General features: G+C 44.2%; 1 long non-coding RNA gene across 1 annotated transcript in view; it reads right to left on the bottom strand.

Moving 5' to 3' along the window:
- LOC144824703 (uncharacterized) overlaps window positions 1-14,757 on the bottom strand; it is a 71,453-nt gene extending 56,696 nt beyond the window's left edge. Inside the window, exon 1 of the long non-coding RNA XR_013609067.1 lies at window positions 14,713-14,757. This is a non-coding gene — a long non-coding RNA (uncharacterized LOC144824703). The remainder of the gene's footprint in view (window positions 1-14,712) is intronic.
- Between the last annotated feature and the right edge of the window lie 1,075 nt (window positions 14,758-15,832).

Here is a 15,832-nt window from a genome sequence, read left to right on the forward strand (position 1 = left end):
CCGTGTGGCCTTCGCTACATAGGGAGCACAATCAATATGCTCAAACTACGGATCCTAGAACATCTAAGAGCGATTGATAAAGCAGACCCATCTTATCCAGTCGCCCGGCATTTTGCCGAGAAACACAATAGAGACCGTAGTCAGCTGCAATATTTTGGCCTCAACACCATCGAGAAGACCATCAGGGGAGGAGATCACCTGCGACGATTACGCAGGCTGGAATCACGCTATATAATAGACGTCTCCACGAAATGGCCTAGAGGGATGAATAGTGGTGAGGAGATGGTATTTCATCTAGGTAAATGATGTAGGTGTTGCCTGTAAATCTTACTGTATAGAGTGTATCTCTGTCTGCTGATTTTTTGTGGATTACTTCATGAACCATATATACTCATTTCAGGTGCGTAGGACAATGGCTAAACCGAAAGTTCGGATGAATTTTGGATTAAATATCCATTTGTAGTATACTAATTTTTGCACTTGTATGCCAATCTATGGTTCATATTATCTGTTGTAATTACTTATAGGTTCAAAGGGCTCTTTGATTCCTAGTAGAATATGACGTTTACATTTATAATATGATGTACTTATGGCACTTTTTCCTTTCCTTTCCTTTTCTTTGTTGATTTCTTTTAGTTTATACAGGATGATATAGACTTTTTTATCAATTTTGATGTATAAACCCTAGTATAAGAGCGGGACCCACCTCTAATGGCCTTGTATATTTCCAGGGGACTGTTGCCGATCCACGGCTGTATCAAAGAGTGCAACTGTAGCACAATTAATTAATTTTTGTACCTTACTACAGCGCGCTCATCTATCTGTAGGTTTCATAATGCTTACTACATTTGTTATGAGCACTGAGCATTGTCAATGGCGAATATTTTACCATTACAAAATGGAGCCCGCGTTTGTTGGGAGGTCTCCAGTCCTCTGTTGATGCCAATTAAGAGGTGTAACCCCTGCACGATGTCAATGTTGATTGTGATAAATGTACCGGTTTGTGCGTGTGGACACACACACTGACGAAGGCAAATCGCCGAAACGCGTCTGTGGTATAGCTTGTAGTTAAATAAACTACTCTGTGAGAAGGAACCTCCCTAGTGCTGTCTTTCATTCCTGGGGATCTGCCTGGATTTGACGAGCGCAATGTTTTACGGTTTCCTTCAAGCCGTTGACAGCACTCGCCCCTGAGTGTACGGGATTTTCGAGGGGAAGGAGCGTTGGACTAAGTAGTCTCCTGTGCACCGCCTTGACGTAAGCAGGAAGGTCTATCGAAAGACGACATACACCCACCGTGTCTAGTATGAGTGGACACCTGGAGGACGCCGGCAAATCGCCTAAACGCGTCTGTGGTATAGCTTGTAGTTAAATAAACTACTCTGTGAGAAGGAACCTCCCGAGTGCTGTCTTTCATTCCTGGGGATCTGCCTGGATTTGACGAGCGCAGTATGTATATATATATATATATATATATATATATATATATATATATATACAAATATATATATATATATATATATATATATATAGGCTTACTTCTGTACACTCTTGGTGCATAGAGTGTAAACTTTACCTGAGGAGGGTCTGGCAGCCAGTAAACAGTACCCCATAGTTGTAAAGGTGGCTGGGTTGGGTGTGGGTATGTCTGTGTGTTGGTGTGCGTGCACGTCTAACAGTGTAATATGATCAAATAGTGCATCTAGGTATGGTGTGTTAGTTCATATAGGGTTCTAGTGACACCATAAACCACAAGGCCTATGGACTGAGTAGTTTGTAAATGTCACCAGAACCTCTAGATGGCAATGGACGTCAATAGTATTAATATTATACACAATGTGTATTTTGTATTACATGTTTATTTGGGGGTACTTAGCATGAGTAGGCTGTTTTCTGAAAAGTGCAGGTCACGATAGGCCTGATTGGAAACAGAATGTTTAGATGTGCACCTTTCATGAATCTTCATGAATAAAGTATTGATAAAAACAATGAGCAATGGTGAGGGCGATTGGTTTATGTAGTTCTGTGGCTGATTTACGAATAATTACGGACTTATCACATTTGCCACTTGGACAAGAGGCTGGCATGACATCATTCCGAAACAACACTTACTTGGTGGGGGGGGGGCTTCTCCGAGACATCTTACAATTTAATCTCCAATATAAAATGGATAGCATCTCAGAAACACTTGCAAGACATATGGCTGCCTCTGCTTCATCCACATCGGCTTCAAAGAAGTGAAATTGCTGCCTGTAGACTTTATGCCTCCACATGCCAGACTTAAAAGACAACATGACACATAGCAGATTTTCCACAGACAGTTAACTTTCTAGAGTTCCTTGTGTGTGCTATACAGAACCTTTCTGTGAATGTATGCTATGGCAAAGTAATGTTTTGCACGTAAGAACAAAAACATTATACAAGAGATTATGTTTTTTGATAATGCAGAATATATAAAATGGACAATACAATCCCTCTCTACATTTTCTTATCTGGGACCATAAATTTAAAAGGTCAGATTTTAGCTACTCTGTAGTGTTTTTGCATGAATGACAAACAGCATTCGTTAATTTGATTTATAAGGTGTGACAGATTAGATATTTGTCTTGGCAAATAAAATGTTTTGCACATTTCTTTCAAAGCTAATTTGACTTTTTCTTGAAGAAGGTTGATTGTTTTCCTAAAAGCTAACAAAGAAATTATTTTGTTAGCCTAATTACGGTATCCTAGATCAAATTTATGTTACCTACTGGCTGTAGCCAGTAGGTAGTTCTAGTTAGGACCAACTTTTCCCATAGACGAAGAGCTTTTTGTTTTGCTAATAACTTTGGCGCTGTTTGACAAATCTTGATGAAATTTCCAAAAATAGTGTATAAATTACTTAAGCTGCTTTGTGGGGGGACTGTCCCAAAACACTGTTTCCCCATGCAATCTCTATGGGGATTTTGTAAGGTTTAGATACAGCAACAGCTCGAACCGCTGAACGGAATTACACCAAATTTGGCAGAAAGCTAGATCTTGGTCTGCAGATTGAACCTTTTGTGATTTGGGGTAAATCTGTTCAGTAGTTTTGGAATTTTTAAGAAAAGAAAAATATAGAAATCTAGGAACACAAATTTTTCGCAAATCCACCTGCGGGGGTTCTGCAGGTCCAGGCAAAAAGGAAAGTCCTGATTGGCTTGCCTCAACCTGAGAGAAAAGTTGCACTTGCCATTTTGTTTCTCGGTTGGCCCAGGGGAAGAATGTGAAAAATCACATAAGGGATCAGGATGGAGGTATCCTGAACCCACAGGACATATGGAGGGATCTCTGAGGGACCCCTCATGGGAAATAATTGGGCAACTATTTTTTATGGTTGATCTGCGGATCCACCGCAGGGCTCACAGTGGCCCCAGTGTGACTTTGAGAAGGATCTGCTGATCCACCGCAGGGCTCACAGCGGTCCAAGTGTGATTTTGCTAAGGATCTGCTGATACGGGTACAATAAAAAAAAATAAACACACACACCCAACCCTCGCCAAAAACTGTCAAAGGCCTTGCACAGCATGGGGTTAGGTGCATGTGGCCAGTCCCTACTGCCCATGGCCCATGGCCCAGCATGGTGGTGGCTGTATTAACGTGCAGCAGTTATATATTAATTTAGATTAAAAGGAAACAGAAATTCAATGAAACAAATACAGGTTAGAGGGTCATTACAGTTAGGTTGACGTTTTACACACATAAAACCATAGAAATTCATCATTTATACATATAGTTATACTTATCTGAAGTAACTATAACTCATGCCATTAAGTAACTTTAGGCTATAAGTGATAATTTCTTAACTATAACTGCTGAATTGCTATGGTTTTATGTCTGTAAAACGTGAAGCTAACTATGAAGTCCCTGTAACCATTGTTTTTTTCAGTGAAAAGAAGTATATATATAATTTATAACAAAGCTGAGAAGAATGACAGTGTCTGACAGCAGAATTTCTTATGATGCCTTCTTCACTCATGCTCCACGTAGTGTTTTCTATAAACAGCCAACAAATGTATTGGGCACTTTGCACTTCTTCAGGGCTTGTGTGTTTTCTCCCATGTGCTCTATTCAAATATGTATTTCACGAATTGTCTTCCAATGTTAGTTTAGCTTTATTTATGGAAACCACTCTCTCTATGGTTGTAGGAAGCTGGGTTTCTGTTGCAGTAACCCCCCCGACACTTTTTGCCAGACTACTGATGCACTTTCACTTGATGTTCTCTGGGTCCCTGCCAATCAGGTTCCCAGGCCCTGTGTTCTTTCCAAAAAACTGTACCAAATTGGGACCTGTCTGGCCACATGCCAGTCCCTTGTAAAAGGTACCATGGGTACCAAGGGCACTGAGGCCAGGGAAGGCCCCTAAGGGATGCAGCACTTATTGTGCCACCCTTAGAGGCCCTGTACATTTAGACACAGTGCCATTACAGGATGTGTGTTTTGGTGTAAAACAAAGTGAAGAGTCAACATTACAACCCACTGCCCTGGCATAGGTCAGCCACCCCTCTAGCTGGGTGCACTATACCAGTGGCAAGGGTACAGGTGCATGAGCCCTGTACCCCTAGAGTGTCTAAGTCAATTCTTAGACATTGTAAGTGCAGTAATGCCATTAAGAGTATATGGTGCTGAGAGTTTGTCATTACAAACTCCACAGCACCATAATGGCTTAACTGCAAATAGGGAAGTTTGGTATCCAACTTCTCAGCACATTAATCCCACACTGATGCCAGTGTGGGATTTAATGGAAAATGCACTCAGAGGTCATCTTAGAAATGCCCCCTGAAAAACAACCAACCTCTAGTGGGTTCCTTGACTGGTACACACCAGCCTGCCACCACAAGACATGTATCTAGACCCCATGGGGTGGGAGCCTTCACTCTTCGAGCCAAGAAAACAAAGCCTTTCCTGGGCAAGTTGTTCAACCTCCCCCAGGCCAGGAAGAGCCATAGGTGGCAGGGGGGCTTCAAAGGCCTTGCAGCCTTTGTAATGCGACCCCCAGCCTCTCCTGCTATCAGGAGCAGGCCCCCTTCCTGTCTCCCCTACTTTTCTGTGGGAAAAATTAGCCTGCCCAGAAGGTGTGCCCACCTCTGCCAACCCCACCTCTCTTGTGGAGAAGGCGAGGTGAAGCCCACTCTTCAGTGCCCGCCATTTTGCAGATGCAATAAACCAAGAAAAGGGTTCGGGCTCTGTGCAGTAAGGTCAAGCCTCACTTAACTTCAAAACGAAACACAATACCAGTACTGCAATGTTAGTCTTAAAAAATACACCAATATAGTGACTCAAAACACCATATAAACAAGACTACTTGTTCTGTCTGGAATAAATCTTTTTTATATAGACATTTTATGAAACCAAACACATTTTACATTTTTTGTTGGCAATTTAACACAAAAGACACAAATTACAATTAAATTCTTTACATCACATGTATGAGACACCACTTTACTTCTCAACTCTCACTGTTACCAATCATACCATCCAAACTCGCATTCACCCACTTAGAAAAACACACAGCTATTTACACAATGTACATTACACAACTGATATTCTAGTATCAATAAGTCAGAATTCATAGAACAAAATTCAAAAAACGACCTTGGAACGAATTTGAATGAAGTGAAATTCGTTCCAAGGTCGTTTTTTGAATTTTGTTCTATGAATTCTGACTTATTGATACTAGAATATCAGTTGTGTAATGTACATTGTGTAAATAGCTGTGTGTTTTTCTAAGTGGGTGAATGCGAGTTTGGATGGTATGATTGGTAACAGTGAGAGTTGAGAAGTAAAGTTGTGTCTCATACATGTGATGTAAAGAATTTAATTGTAATTTGTGTCTTTTGTGTTAAATTGCCAACAAAAAATGTAAAATGTGTTTGGTTTCATAAAATGTCTATATAAAAAAGATTTATTCCAGACAGAACAAGTAGTCTTGTTTATATGGTGTTTTGAGTCACTATATTGGTGTATTTTTTAAGACTAACATTGCAGTACTGGTATTGTGTTTCGTTTTGAAATTTTGCAGATGCAGGCACTCCCCAATCAGGATTAGGGATTGTACGTACTCCCCCACTTGGGGTGAGCACACCAAGGGTGTAGGAACCCTAAAGTCATTTGCCCATTGGCTACTGACCTCGATAACACTAAAATGCCCACTTAATACAGTATTTAGGGGGTAGCTCTGAGCCAAGAAATAAGACAAGAAAAGAAGAAGGACCAAACAGCTGTACCGAAGCTAAGAGGAGGGCGCCCACTGACTTGGCCCCAGCCCTAACAGCCTGTCCCCACCTCCAACCTGTAGAAGCGAAACTCTGGTGTGTCCTGCAGGCAGCAGCCTCAAGAACCCACAGGACCTGCCCTGCCTTCAAAATAAAAGACTCTGTCTCCCGTGAACACTGGATTTGTTCACCAACAGACTTCCGCTCTGGCAAGATCTGCGAGTCTGCACCACTCTGAACCCGACGCCCATGGCCCGAGTTCCAGTGGCCCAACACCACGAGGAGGTCTCCCCGGTGATCCTGACCCAAGATCTGGTGATCCCTGACCTGCCTCAAACCTCCAGCCAATGCCTGCAGCCTCAAACCGTAAGGTCCCCCAACTGCAACCCGGAGCTGGTAGGAAGATCAGAACCTACAAGGCACCAGTGCTTAATTTGTAAAATATGAAGTGCAGGTGCTCACATTTTTTTAGGAGGCCACACCCACTTCCTTCTGTTCCACCCACTTACTCTAGATGCCCCACCCACATCCTCAACTGGCACTTCTGTCTCTCATGAACCAGAAAATTAGCACATGGTGGCAAAGGTTCAGTTAGTGAACCATGGACAGATGCAACATGGGAACTTCCATGCAAGATGGTGGCTGAAGTGAAGCAGCATGACAGTTACAAGTACTGGGTGCTATACAGTCCCTATCACAAAGGAATGTAGGAGAGACAATGTTGAAAAGGAGATGCCTTTTACCTTTTTTACATGCTTTCCCCACTTGAAAGGGTGATCTCTTTGTATAACAGAATGTCAGCACTTCATGTAGATCTCCATTGAGCAGCTCCAGTCAACCCTTTCCCTTAATTCGTGCACATTCTTTTTCGTTACTGCTTTCTTCCTGTGACACTGTTTTTCCATATTTCTCTTCCTCTTTCTTTCCCCTTTTTATGTTTTTGTCTCTCTGCTTTGGGTGAGAGTCTGATTAAGAAAAAATAGGTAGCGGTCCCTGAAAAATAAATGCTGGTGGGCCCCACCTGCAACAGCCAGTTCAAATTAAGCACTGGGAAAGCATATGTAATCTACCTTTCCATTGCGGTCCCAACTAGGTTTAGGCTCCACACTCACCAGTACTTATATTCATATGTACCCAGAATGTGTCTGCGCTCCTAGGGTTAACACATATAAGCTAAGTAACAGTCGGTTTTGGTTAAATTGAGAAGCATGTGAACAGCCAAACATTGCCATACAGTAGATATAGCAGTAATTGTAGGCACTAGAATGAGTAGCTGCACTGTCTGAAATTAAAGAGGGTGTTCAGGAACTCACTATGGCTGCCCTTCCAGGTATATTAGAAGTTGAGCACAAAGGCGCCAGCGTTAACTGCAGTCTCACTTAACAAACTGGCTGCACTTGTAGGCGCCGGAGCACTTCACAATCAAGAGTGAACAGAACGCACCCAGACACTGCATGTGGCAGTGTGTTATAGATTGTTGAAATCCATTCACTAATGTCAGATCACAAACAGCAAAAAGACACTTCAATGTAAAGCCACTACTGGCTGTGGATTAATCTGCACTTATAGGCAGAGCAGGGGAATGCACTCTCTAGTATTAGCCCTAATCACAAGCCTTGCTAATGTTTTTGTTCTTTTTACAGACTAACAAATATGCCATTCATGAAGAGAGTGATTACTTTTACTTATTTGTATACTTCACACGCAAACTGCAAACACTGAAATGGTACACAGATGGCTAGTGAAAACTCAGAGGTGCTGATTTGTAATAATTATCCAGTACACCACTACCATCATGGCAACTGACAGTCCCTGCGAGCACCGAGCTGAGGAAAAAAAGCACAGAAAATGAACCCCTTTGCAGGCCAGACGTGGTGAGGAACTAATTTTGTTTTTTGGGAGCCTTACCTGGCAAGAAACTGCTGGTTACTGGATCGAGAGCTGCCACAGGCTTATTGAACAAGAGTTAGGAATAAATACAAACTCTACTTAAATGTGCAAGAAATTTTTAGCTCAGCATGTTGTCCTGAGACGAAAGAGAGTCTGCATTAAGACACAACAAGTTTCAGAACCAACCACTCAAGCCATTAAAGATTTAAGGAAACGTTAGCTGTCAGGGATGGGATTGGAGAAGCCAGTGCACAATCACATCACATGTATGGAGTATGAGAGGGGCACCAGCGTAAGAAGAATGTAAAGCAGAGGGACAATAGAAAACACTGGAACCAGACAATCCCATTAGATTTGTTGATGAGGTTTGAGGACACAAGCAGGTTAAGTGATGCAGTCAACGAAAAACAAGCGAGTCATCGCATGAGGCAATCCTACTATTCCACCCACTCGTAGATGAAGCACATCAGTCCTTTTAAGACAACGTCAACGTTCAACAGCAAGATTACAAGAAACCAATCAGAATAGCACCAGAGGAAGAGGAGTTTTTATTGGCACACCATCACCAATACAATGGAAAAAAATAAAAGCTAAGATTGTTAGGCTGCAAGGAAAGCACATAAAGTACTGTGTGAAAACAGCTGAAAGGTGGGTGGGCTAAAGTGGTCATCTATGAAAACGTTGCTGCAGTGAAAGAAAGTGTATGTAAAATGTCTCAGACAGTAAGAACACTCTTCCAGTCCTTAAGAGAGTGATTTCCCAGACTGGGCAAGGACTAGGCACTAGGCAACATGAGACACCACCAAGAATATGGCAGGTCTGTAGAGTGACTTCTATCTTCTACAACCCCCCTCTGCACCCTGTACAGGTAGAGCTTGATAGATAAGGTGATTATTTAACCAGTAGCCTTGCCCAGGTCACTCATGTCCTAGTGGAGTTGCAGACCTCCAATGTCACTATTCATGGAGCACTACTACCAGCCAAGGGATAGTGAGGAGGCATCAAGTAAGAATAGCACATCTGTAGCAGAGGATGCAGGTTGAAGGCAAAGAAGGAGCAAGAGTGGTGACATTGAGTCTATAATCACAGCAGCCCACTGAGGAAACAGCAGGTGGCAAAGTAAAGAAACATAGAAGCAAAGTTGATTTATATGTGATCTGTCTTTATTTTTTGTATGTTACTTCAGAAAAATCGTTTTCAAATTTTCAAGAATTGTAGTTTGTCGTTTTTATTTCTTTAAGTTGTGAAGTTACCTTTCACCTGTGAATGAACATGACTTTATTTAGTTATTTCACCTTATAAGTAATTATTGCTGGGTTCCCTAGAGCAGTGGTTCCCAAACTTTTGACTCCTGAGGACCCCCATTGAGTCACCAATGGAAGCCGGGGACCCCAAAGCAATTTGTATGAGTTAATGGTCAAATATTCAAACAGTAATTCGAAAAAATACACACGTGTGCACACAAAAGAAATACTCAAAGTACTAAGGATTTTGGGGCCAGATGTACGACCATTTCATTTAGCGCCTCGCAATTGGCGACAAATGAAATGTACAACAGTGTTTTTAACACTGTTTGGGATTCCCAATGGGGTCGCAAATTGCGAGGTTCATTAATATTAATGAGCCTCTAGTAATTTGCGAGCCCAGTGGGCATGCCAGCCCTCCCAGGGATGGTGGCCTGCTGGGCTCTGTAGGCCATGTCAGGGACTGCTTTTAAATAAAGCAGTATTAAAAAATGCAGCCCGTTACCATGCATTTAAAAAAAAAAGAAAATGAATCGTTTTATGGTTTCATTTTCTAAGGGCTGGCAAAGGTCCCTGGGACCACTGCCTGCCCTTAAAAAAATTTTTTCATACATTTGCAAAGGGGAAGGGGTCCCCTGGGGACCCCTTCCCCTTTGTGAATGCATTACCATCTACTTGAAGTAGGTGGTAATTGCGACTGTTTTGCGACCGCAAAACATTGGTACATGGTTTTGAGACTCGCTATTTGGAAGGGTATGCCCCTTCCAAATAGCAAGTTGCAAAACCTATTTAGCGAGTCGCAAACAAATTGCAACTTGCGAAATAGGCTATGTACATGGCCCAATAGGTTTTTTCATGCACAAACGGGTTCGCGAACCCGTTCACACATATAAAAACGGATCGTACATCTGGCGCTTAGTATTTTATATTGAAGTAATAGCCCCTCTGTCACATTTATTTCATTTGTTTTATAGCATCTCTCATACCATTGTAGGATGTCAGAGCACTTCATATCACACACATATAGAGACATTGAATCATACAAGTAAATCAGTGTGTATATAAAATGTTTAAAAAGTGCTTGGTCTGGAAAAGCACAAACTTAGGATTCAGAACATAACACAGTGGCTAGCACTGACTTTAAAATGTATTTCCACCCAAATAAATCTTTTTAGCAGTATCAGGATAATGAATAACTGGGAAAAAATATAAGTTACTAACTGGTACCATGCAGTTTGCAAGCAGCTCTTTAAACAGTTTATAGGTCCCTCTGCTAGATTACGATTGTCACTTGTGAATGAATGAATGAATAGACCACTTGTATAGTGCGGTAGCTACTCTCAGGCATCCTAGCGCTCAGAGGTCACACTTGGTTAACAGCAGTCAGAGCTAATCAGGTTTATTAAACTGCCAGGTTTTCAACAGTTTGCGAAAAACGAGCAATTTGGGTTGGGGAAGGGAGGTCCAGAGCCCGGCCACATTATGAGAGAAGGAGCGACCTCCACATCTGGACATCTTTATCTTAGGTATTAGGGCCAAAAAAGCTGTGCTTGATCTGAGCTGTCTGGTTGGGTGGTGGGTGGCTATCAGGGGTTGGTTGATAGTGGCACCTGTCCCCCAAAAGGATCAATGCGCGATACACATTGCTTTGAACTGGATCCTTTCCCTGACTGGGAGCCAGTGTAGGTCCCTGGGTCTGGTTTTGATAGAGGAGCGACGGGGGATTTGAAGGAGGGTTCTTGTGGCACAGTTTTGAATTATCTGCAGTTTGTTTAGGGTAGTCTGGGGTGCACCCAGATACAGAGCGTTTCCAAAATCCAGACGGGACAAGATTAGCCCCTGGACCATAGTCCATCTCGCGGGAAAAAGTAAAAAGGGGAGGATTTTACGCAAGAGCCTTAATAGGCCGAAGCAGGTGGCGGAAAGCTTGGCCACCTGATAGTTAAAGTTTAAGGGCTTATCAAGCCATATTCCAAGGCTTTTGATTTTATCCTTCGGTATGGAGGCTGCTCCTAGACATGGGGGCCATAGTGAATCGATGATGTTGTTTGTGGGGGTACCCAGGAGCAACAGCTCTGTTTTTTCCCTGTTCAGTTTAAGGCACGAGGAGGTCATCCAATTGTGGACTGCTTCCAGACATTCCTTGAGTCGGTTGTGTGCGCCTTGTGGGGGGTTGAGAGCCACCACTAGCTGAGTATCGTCTGCGTAAGTGATGATTTTTACGCCAAAAGGGCGGACGATCTCAGCTAGGGGGCTCATGTAAATATTAAACAACGTAGGGCTCAGGGAAGAGCCCTGCGGTACACAACAGCCAAGGTGTTTGCTGGATGAAGTATTGTTGCCCTAAAAAACCTGAAAAGAGTGGTTAGACAGGAAGGATTTAAGCCAGGTTAGTGCCAGGCCCGTGATTCCCCTGCTGCTAAGTCTGTGCAATAAGATGTTGTGATTCACTGTGTCGAAGGCGGCACTTAGGTCAAGGACGATAATGGCGGCAGAGCCTCCATTATCCAAGATTTTCCTAGCCACTTCTGTTACCACAACCAGGGCAGTCCTGGTCCCATGAAGGGGATGGAAGCAAGTCCGAGTGGGGTCTACAATGTTATTAGTCTCCAAGTAATTCGTTACCACAGTGTTTATGTGTTTTTCAAGGATTTTGCTCATCCATGGCAGCAGGGAAATCGGTCGATAATTAGCCGGATTGTCTTGGTCCAGATTTGGCTTTTTTAAGAGAGCCTTTACCATGGCTTGTTTCCATGGAAGGGGGACAATGCCCGAGGAGAGGGAATTATTCAATAATTCCAAGATGGTGGGTATAATATGGGTGTCAACTGAGAGTAAGACGTGGGGAGGTGCTGGATCGTTGGGGGAACCAGATTTCACCTGGTGCATAATGAGTTCTAGGTTGTTCGCATCCAAAGAAGGGAAGTGGTCGAGTGTGGTGTGTAGTTGGGGCTCGGGTTGTAGCGGGATTTTAATATCATTCGGAGGCTGGTGAAAGGATGTGTAGATTTTTTCTATTTTTTGATTGAAGAAGTCAGCCAGGTTGTCACAGTGGGTTTGTACATCTGGGATGTCCTGCTGTTTTTCTGGTAAATGTAATAGCGTTTTTGAAATGCGGTATATTTCTTTTGGCTTGCACGCGGCATCAGCGATTTTACCCTCAAAAAAGGATGCCTGTGTGCATCTAGTACTAGCTTTGTAGGCTTTAGTTGCTGCTCTATATTCTGTCTTTCTAGAGGGGGAATAATAGAGGCACCATTTTCTTTCTAATTTTTTACAGGTGCGTTTCTGGTCTCTGAGTTCAGGGGCGTATCAGGACGCTGTCTTATTGCTAAGTTTAGGTATGATGGGTTCAATAGGGAGCACAGAGTCGAGTGACGCAGAGATCCAATTGTTGAATCTCTCATTGGCCAGGAGGCCAATGAGAGGCCGTGACTGTGCACTTATGAAGTGCACAGTAACTTAAGAATCTCTGTGACAACAGCAGTAACCACAAACCTATGCACATAAAATACTGCTTTTTAAAATGCATGTTACACGTTCTTTCCAGTAGGCACATTAACCCTCTGTGCTACATTAGTTAAATCAAAGCTGCCACTGAAAAAAACTCTCCTCACGCTCCAGCAGGTACATTAATCACTGGCATTATCTTGACACTTTTATTGTTGCTGGAAAGCTGCTAATTATACAAGAAACTTTTCTGTGCTTTTAAAACTGTTGCCTACGGACCCCCTGGGAATGTGTCACGGACCCCTCGGGGTCCGTGGACCCCAGTTTGGGAAACACTGCCCTAGAGGATGAGGATGTGAGTGGCATTCACACATGAAATTACATGTGAAAACTGCTAGGGGTAGTGGAAGGGACATCAAAGGAAAGGACATCACATCAGGGCCTATTTCAAAGTGGAATACTCTGCTAAAACAGTTTCCATTGTTTTAAAGCTGAAAATGAATGATTATGAGTAAAATAAAGTGCAGCAAAAATGCCGCTAAATTTCCATATTTGTGCCGATAAATTTCCATATTCATGCCGCTAAATTTGCTAAATCCATGCCGCTATATCCTGGGGAGTCTGGTAGGGAAATTGAGAGAAACGTGCAGAGAATGGAGAGAGTCATAAAGTGAGGCACAGAGAGTGAGTGAGGGAGGGTAACTAAAGGACAAAAAATATATCTCCTGACCAGATCCCAGATATGGATTACTAATAACTTCATGAAGTTATAAACCATTAAAATAGAAATTCTGCTTGCCACCAAGGAATCGGATATTTAGAATAAGGTAGACTGGCCCAAGATCATGCGTCCTGTGCTAAATCTGTCATTAGAAATGGACGTTTCCAAAGTTTAAAGTTTCTGCTTACTCCATCTGAAAACACCTAAAATGCGGCTTACCTGGCCTGACCCCAGGTGGTGACACATCCATGTGGCAACTTGTGATGCACCGCTGCACAATCTCAGAACGCAATCAATTGTACTTTCATTTGTGAAGGTTAAACTGCAGGGATTTAGCCATTTCGAAGCAGTAAACTGTTTAGGGGAGAGGGAGCCTGGAGGATACTTCATGCCCAGAGCAGGGGCCTGGCAGGGGCTATATCAGCACTAAGACTGGAAGATTGCAGGCAGAGGGGCCCACAAGCCATGGAAGTTGATTAATGAACATGCCAGTAGTAGCGAAAGTAAAATCATGCCCCCTCTGATCGCCAGTGTCATCGCAGGGTAATGCCTGGAAATGTACATTAAACAAAGCAGCGCCAGTGGAGCCCACCCGCGGCCTGCTGGAAGCGTCCTCTCTCCCCCGACCCGCGCAGCGTGTGAGCAGAGGAGCTGCCGCGGGCGGGGAGAGTGAAAGTAAAGATGCGGAGCCCACCCGCGGCTGATCGGCACGGCTCCAACATAACCCTGCCATGGCATGACCGGCTCCCGGCCCCCGGCCCCCTCCCTGCCCGCGCGAAGACTACGTGCGGTTGGCGATGCAAAATGCAGACAATCGCCGGCGAAAAGCAAGAGGCCACATATCCTGGGTCCCCGGGCAAAAGAGTGGAAGGCCCGCAGCGTGAGCTGAGCTGCGGAGGACTGCAGAGTACAGCCCCACAAGAGGCCACGAGTGCCGGAAGCACAAGGAGAATTCACGGTCCAGCCGCAATGCATGGAAGCAAAGGTGCAGCCTCCCAAAGTGAAACCACATGCTGCTAGAGAGACCGAGTCTTCCGCCCCCTTGCACACGCTCAGTAATGCCTGGCCCTCCCCCTGGCAATACCGATAAAATAAAAAGGACAAGAATGATGCCTGCACCATAAACACTTCTGTGCCCTACAGCCCCAAAGGCAAAGAAAGAAATGGGACTCACCTGTCAGTAGCAGTGACTCCAGCCCCCTCCTGTTCTGCACACTCCTGGACAACAGCAGGCCCTGCAAGCCCGGGACTCCAAGCATTAACAACAAGAGGGAAAGTCAAGTGAAAAGTAAGCTGCTGCTGAAGGGTCCAACAGCCTACACTGCCATCTAGTGGACACTGGTTGGTACTGCACCACAAGAAGCACAGAATCAGCAAACAAGCACAGGACAAGCACAAGGGAAAGCCTACAGGGAGAACAAGCCTGCAGCGAAGCGGACGTAGACGGAGACCCATCACCACTGCAGAAGTGACGCCTGTGGCCACAGGTGTTCATCGCAAACGCAGTAGAGACAACAACCTCACGCTGGACGTAGAGGGAGAGTCAAGACGTCTACCGCAAGCAGCTAGATCTAAAGGCAACCGATGGAAGAGCGTAAGTGTACCCCGGACGTGGACAGTACAGGACAGCGCCTGAAAGTAAGGAAGCCACACCCAAAGCACCAGAAGACGTGTGAGGCAAGTACCCAAGTGTGAAGAAGAAAAGTGCGATACGTACGTGGAAGAGCGACGACGCCAAAGAATTAAATGAACCGCAAGGAACAAAGCTACACTGAAGATGTATCACGACGGTACCAAGTGAAGCAAGAACTTGCCACTGCAATGCACACTGACGTGCAACGGAAAAGTAACGCAAAGTTACCCCGCAGCCAAAAGGAGGCAAAGTAACCAAGCACGGTCAACGCCCCAAGAAGCAAAAGAGCCTCACCGGAAGCGCGCACGAGAAGTGCATCCACCGGAGAAGGTCCATGGAGAGGTGAAGTTAACCCTCCGGAAAAAGCAGAGCACACGAAGAGCGCAGGAGAAACTGCGCCAACGCCAAAAGCACGGCAGCAGAAGCACATGGCGATCCCAATGATCGCGGACAGCGAGAAGACTCACGAAGAGGAAGCTGTCCACCCCATCTGGTAGCAAAGAAGATCGCCCAAGAAGAAAAGGATGATCCGACAAGCCAGAGGGGCGCCCAAGAAATTCTGCCAAGAAGTCAGGATGAATATGTCCTGCCAGAAGACGTCCGTGAACTGAGAGATCAGAAGACCCGGAGAGACGGACGCAACACCAACAATAACTAGTAG

This window comes from Lissotriton helveticus, chromosome 3_1, assembly GCF_964261635.1.
Source record: "Lissotriton helveticus chromosome 3_1, aLisHel1.1, whole genome shotgun sequence".
Lineage (NCBI taxonomy): Eukaryota > Metazoa > Chordata > Amphibia > Caudata > Salamandridae > Lissotriton > Lissotriton helveticus.